Source organism: Lynx rufus, unplaced genomic scaffold (assembly GCF_022079265.1).
Source record: "Lynx rufus isolate CCGP_SWC_20201006 ecotype Redwood Valley unplaced genomic scaffold, mLynRuf1.p SCAF_17, whole genome shotgun sequence".
Classification (NCBI taxonomy): Eukaryota; Metazoa; Chordata; class Mammalia; order Carnivora; family Felidae; genus Lynx; species Lynx rufus.
In genome coordinates this window covers 36,467,412-36,473,608 of record NW_025814831.1, presented here as the reverse complement: position 1 = coordinate 36,473,608, position 6,197 = coordinate 36,467,412, and positions in this window count along the sequence as shown.

The window sequence follows — 6,197 nt, the reverse complement described above, 5'->3', positions numbered from 1 at the left end:
GCACACACTTCCATAGGTACACACACACACTCACACACACTTATACATTCTTTCTCTCTTCCATAGGCTATATCATAAAATTACAGAGTTTTAGAATCGAAAGGACCTTAGAGATGATCTGTTCTCACACTGGCATGTTACATATGAGGACTCTGCTGCCCAGACAGATTAAGTACCTCATCCAAGGTCACCGGCATTGAGTGGAAGAGCCCAGACTACAATTCAGGTTCCCCGACTCAAGTCTAATTTTCTTTCTGCTACAGCACATTGACTCCCAAATAAGATAATGTATATGAAATCATTTAGAAAACTGAAATGCATTATGCAAGTATTGGGTGGGGAGAGGAATAGGGAGAGAGAGCATGATAATGAGCTTCCTTTTTTCAGAGACAAACCTGATGTGCTCAGGTCTCTTTCCAAATGAAGTGAATATGTTATATGAATCACACATCATGTTTCTAATTAGGTTCCTGGATATGACCTCCAGTAAATGAGCATTAAGGGATCAAACCAAAATACATTCTTCATTCAAATTCAACATCTATATATATCTCACCTTTTTCCCTTCCTTCTCACCCTCTCTGTCTACCTCCCTCTAGTGTTCACTTTTAGTTATTGCATGCATGCCAACAGGCTGCAGACGCAAAATATTTCTGTACTATTAAAGTTATCTGGCCTAGTTTTTATGTCAGCAGCTGTTATCAAGAGCAAATTAGAGTGTTTTTCATATCAACAGGAATAATTGGCTAGTATAAAGACTTGGTTATTGTTAAGAAAAGTCATTAAAATAGTTTGTGAGGAGAATGAGAACATGTTTAAAGTTTAGTTGTTAAATTGTGTTTAGTACACTTGGATCACCTAAAAAGTCCGCATAAATAATTGAGACATTTTAATTACAAGGAGATGTAAATGTTTTAAGGTAGAGGGCCAACTAAGTGAACTAACACATGACTCATCAAAAGAATTAATTACTCCTTTAATTACTTGGAATACTGGCAGCTACTAAATATTATCACAAATGACTTGAGAGATTAAACTTTTATTTTGGTATTATTAATAGATTAATCAACTAAGTAATATAGCAATTATAAATAATTTTTTCAGTAGTCTCACGTTAGCCTCTGTGATATGTGTATTTCTGCCCTCATCCATTATAATTTCTGTGTTCCCTTAAAAGCAGTGTGTCCAACGTTTCAATATTCTAGCCAGGTCCCTTGTTATAAAATATTGGCAAGCACATCCAAAATTCATTGGAAGAAGTTTCTTTGGTAGTCTTGCCTAAAAGCTCTGGGTCAAGTAAGACGAAGAGGTTGGTAACAAAGTCTATAAACTCTGGACTCCATCTCCTGACCTGAAAAAAGTCTGTCCAAAAATCTGAGTGATATTTACAAATAAGAGATTTCCACCACAATCCCAGCTCTTGTCAGCCTGTGACAAATAGTCCAATGTACACAGCGAGGAGAAGTGGTTCCGGGCCCCTTGTCGCCGCTGCCTGCCGTGATCTGCCAGCCCTCCCCTGTCCTTCCACACCCCTCCTTGTCCAGAAACACACACACTACACCGCACTGCAGTGTGCACACACACGCACACAACTGCACACGTGCATTCTGAAGGCTGAAAGGTGGGGAGTCATCAAGGTGGACAGTGCAGCCAGGTCTTCGAGGAGGGGGGCGCGTGCGCTGTGTTTCTCCAGGCCGCCGGTTCACTGTGCACCACCCAGCAATAGACAGTGGTCTGAGGACACGCTCTGATCATCTTGCTCTCTCTTTAAGAAAACTCTAAATGACAGATGAAAATTAAACTGCAAATCAACGTTTTTAAAGTTTCAAAATATAAAGTAACACCCTACTTTAACACTCTAAATGTGGTCCAAAAATTCAATCGCATAAATCGTAGGGGAGCTTGATTGCCGGGTTAATGAAATGACCAGGGTGAACCAGCAGCTGAGGGCGGAGCTGAATGCCAAGTGTGTGATATCTGAATGGGCTTTATCAGGGTGCTTTAGGGAAAGGTGTTAGTACTCCTGGGAGGAAGTTGGGGTGGCTATTGTTTTTACTTCCTCTACCTTTTCCACCTTCTAGCAACAGACTTCCTCTCTCTGCCTGTAGGGGTGGGTGAGTGGTCCCGGAGAGGCCAGTCACAGTTCCACATCCCTGGCTGCAGGAATAGGTCCAGGGACTGACCCAAGGCAGGGCAACCAGAGTCCTTCTCCGAGCTTGTATTCTCTTCGTGAGGCTGTAAAGGCCTACGTCCGGAACTCTGGCAGCCAAGGAACCTTGTGTGGAAGTGCAGAGAGAGGCAGAGATGGCCGTCTAAGAGAGAAAGTTCCAGTGCTGTTGTCCCTAAGGCCAGTTGTACCACTCATGTCCTTTCTTGCAATTTAGTATTTTCTCCCTTTTTTGGCATAAGTTAACTTGAGTTTCTGTTACTTGCAATCGAAAGACCCTTGAATAATAGAGAAATGACTCTAGGGGTCTGGAGTCTACAGATGCATTAGTGAGACAGTGGTTGCAAGTGACGAAATTCCATCTCCAGTGAGCTTAAGCAGAAAAGAAATGTGTTGGCTCATGGAACCAGAATGTCCAGGAGAGGCACTCATTTTGTAATTTTTTTAATGTTTATTTATTTTTGAGACAGAGACAGAGCACGAGTGGAGAAAGGGCAGATAGGCACAGAATCCTAAGCAGGCTCCAGACTCTGAGCCGTCATCAGCCCAGAGCCTGACATGGGGCTCGAACCCACAAGCTGTGAGATCACGACCTAAGCCGAAGTTGGACGCTTAACCAACTGAGCCACCCAGGCGCCCCAAGAGGCTCTCATTTTAGATACTCAAATGGTATCTTCGGGATCCCACTTTCTCTCCAACCCTCTTCACCTTCCTGTCTTGCTTTTTTTTTTTTTTTTTAAAGTTTATTTGTTTATTTTGAGAGAGACACAGAGAGAGAGCATGCATGCAAGCAGGGGAGGGGCAGAGAGATAGGGAGAGAGAGAATCCCTAGCAGGCTCCATGCCCTCAGCACAAAGCCCAATGTAGGGCTTGATTCCACCGTAGAGAGATCATGACTGAGCCAATATCAACAGCCAGAGGCTTAACTGACTGAGCCACGCAGGTGCCCCCTCGGTCTTGGTTTTATTCTCAGTGTGACTCTCTCTGCCTGTGGCAAATATCCCCTGCCTTAGGGGCTTCAGGCTTATATGATCATTAGTTCTCACAATGCAGAAAGAAAATTACCTTCCCTGCCCCAACCCCAGGTCATCTCCGAGTGAACCCATCACTGTGTCGGGAGGAATGGGGACTCTAACTGGTCAGAGCTGCTCTGTGCCTGACCTGGAGGCCCTGGAATAGGATGCACTGAGCCACTTGCTCACTGCATAAGCAGGGTCAATGTCATAGCACTGGGAAAGGATGGTCCCACACTTTGGTATACTGAAAGCTACAACTACACGGACAGTGGAGGGAATATGGTCGGAACCGATTCAACCCAGAATACAAGGAACAGGGAATGCAGATTAGAAAGTAAGAAGTGGCAACAGGTGTGGCAGAGAAATGACATTCAGTGCCCAACCTGGTGGAGGAATCCTCTGGCTTCACCCAGGAAGGCTGGCCCCCAAGAACCTGCTGTCCATTCATGAAGACCCCCCCCCCCACCGGGGCAATGCACGTGTCAGGTGGTGAGCAACCTCCTGGAAGGGAGTCAGTGTGGGCAGCTTGGAGCAGCAGTGCCCAGGAGGGCAGGCTGCCCGGGCGGGGGCGGGGCAATGCAGACGGCCTTGGCCCGGGGTCCTACACACACGAGGCTCGGGTGAAGGCGTCCAGTGGATGGACGAGACATCCACCTGTGGGGACTTTTCTCTCTCATCTGTTTGTCTCTCTCTCTTGTTTAATTGATAGCTTTTCTCTCCCTTTGGCTTGACCAATGTGACCATGGAGGGAGGGCTGAATTGGCTGTAGAAAGCAGACAATTTTGCTGGAGACTGGGGTCCTTTTAAAAAGACACAGGGGTGTGGGGGCTACAAGGTGTCACCCTGCATCAATGGGTCAGGGGTAAAAAATGAGCTATTAATCAGTGCTCAGACCACACTGGGTAAGCCCTGAGCTGCTCAGCGTGGGATACGCTGGTAGATTGTAGGACATCGACTTACAAAGTACGGAAATCCCTCCTCAGCCAGTGTCTTCCCTGGGAGGCATCTGAAGTGCCCTGACATCTTCGGTGAGTGTGGTGTCTTTTTCAACTCACCCTCTCCTTTCTTCGGCACGTAGTGTTTGAAAAAATGGGTTGGCAAGGGACTCCAGGCTGAGAATTGAGTCAGACGGGAAGGAGATGCCTGGCTTCAGAGGACAACTGTGGTCTGGGGACAAAGTAGATAATCTCATCTCCTGCACATTGAAGGGCCTGGCCCCTGGGGGAACTCAAAAACAGAAAGGGATTCAGAGGCTTGTCAAGTTTACTGGGCAAGTTCTTGGCAGGGCCATAAATCCATCCCAGCTGAGAAAACTGTTTATTTACAGGACCAAACGAAGCAAGTCGGGCCTTAATAGACTAAAGCTGGTTGGCTGCTTCCATTTTCGAATCTGGTTCTGTCCACAAAATACTGATTTCAGGCACTTTTGATTTTCCGAACTCCTTTCAGCCCTGAATGAGAAGGTGGTGTAACCTTGAATTTAAGCAGGAAAGGCAAAGGGATGGAGCGGCCAGGCAGTGAGGGTTTAGTTCTAGGCTCCAGAGCCCATCTTGGCGTGGAGGCTGGTACCATGGGCACACGTGACTTAGGTTTCAGGGATGGAGACCTGCATTTACCCTGGCATCAGCTGGAGATGTCAGTGGGGTAGAAGGCCCGGTTCTTGCCCTTCAAGAACGTATGGTCCACTAATAAATAGATTAACCCCATCAAAAATATCGAGAAATGTTCCTATTAACTGGCATAAGAAAGACTATAAATTAAATGCAGCCTAGACAGTCAGCAAAAGCCTCCGGGAGGGACTAGGATGCTGGGTACAAGAAAGAGAAGTGGGGTTTATGTGGGCTAGATCACTGGGGGGCACAGGAGGAGCTTGGCTTAGGTTTTAAAGATGGAAAGAGAAACAACTGGCTAATTCATCACTCACGATACCCACTGAGAGCCCTCTGTGACTGCGACTTGCCAGGAAGGATGAGGGGAAGGAGTAAAGCCAGAATGTTCCCCAATCTTTTTAATTCCAGGGTCTCTCCAGCTACAGTCCCCCCAAGTACCCCCCTGTGGGAGAGAGGAAGGAGGGAAGGCAGCAGGGGTCAGGAAGGGAGAGTCTGGTTTTCACACGCCACACAGGGTTGTGAATAATCAGACCTAGGAGCTGGCCCTGTGTCACTGTGGCATAGGATGTGTTGGCTGTTCTCAGGTCTCCACGGGTGAAGTGAAATATCACATCTCTTAATTTCTCCACCACATTTGGGGATAAGGACCATCACACTGTCTTATTAACTTGAATCTGCCTCTGAACTCCCATTTTCCAGGGGTAAGAAGTCAAGATTGGTCATGGGCTAGCCTCCCCCCTCCCTCAGGATCTTGTGGGGCTCTCAGAGGACCCAGGCAGAACATGATCTCCTGGGGCAGGGCCTCTGGTTTCTGCACTTTTAGCGTCACTGCTGAGGGAAGGGCTATACGAACAGAGTGACCCACTGCTTCTGGGCCGAGTAGGACCTTGGCTGAGGCTCCCAAGCCACCTAACGTCCATCCCCTGGGCACCCACACAATGGCACTTTTTCAGACAGAGATCCAGCCACCTCTGGGCACTGTGTGGCAGTGAGGGGCACTGTCCATGCCACTGTGGATACTATCGTCCTTTCCCTCCCTTTGGCCTTGAGGAAATCGCCCATTTCTCTTCCCGGAAGAGGCTGTTTCCCCTACTGTACCCTCTTTCTTAATTGGCTTAGTCTTCTAAACCAAGTACTTCTTCGGGAAGGGGAGGAGATGTGTGCCTGCATGCACATGTTCGCTGTCGCCTGGGCATTTACAACCAGGGAAGCTTCCCCCCAAACTGGGGAGCCCAGCTGTCCAACACAAAGGCCTCTTAGGATGGGAGAAGTAAAAATGTCCCTCATTTTTGACTCCCACTGAAGCAAGACCAACATAAATTAATCTGTCCGTAGGTTGTTCTGCACATACTTGTTTGCATTTGGGGCTTGGTAGAATTTCCTCTATCTTTATTTACCTAGTTA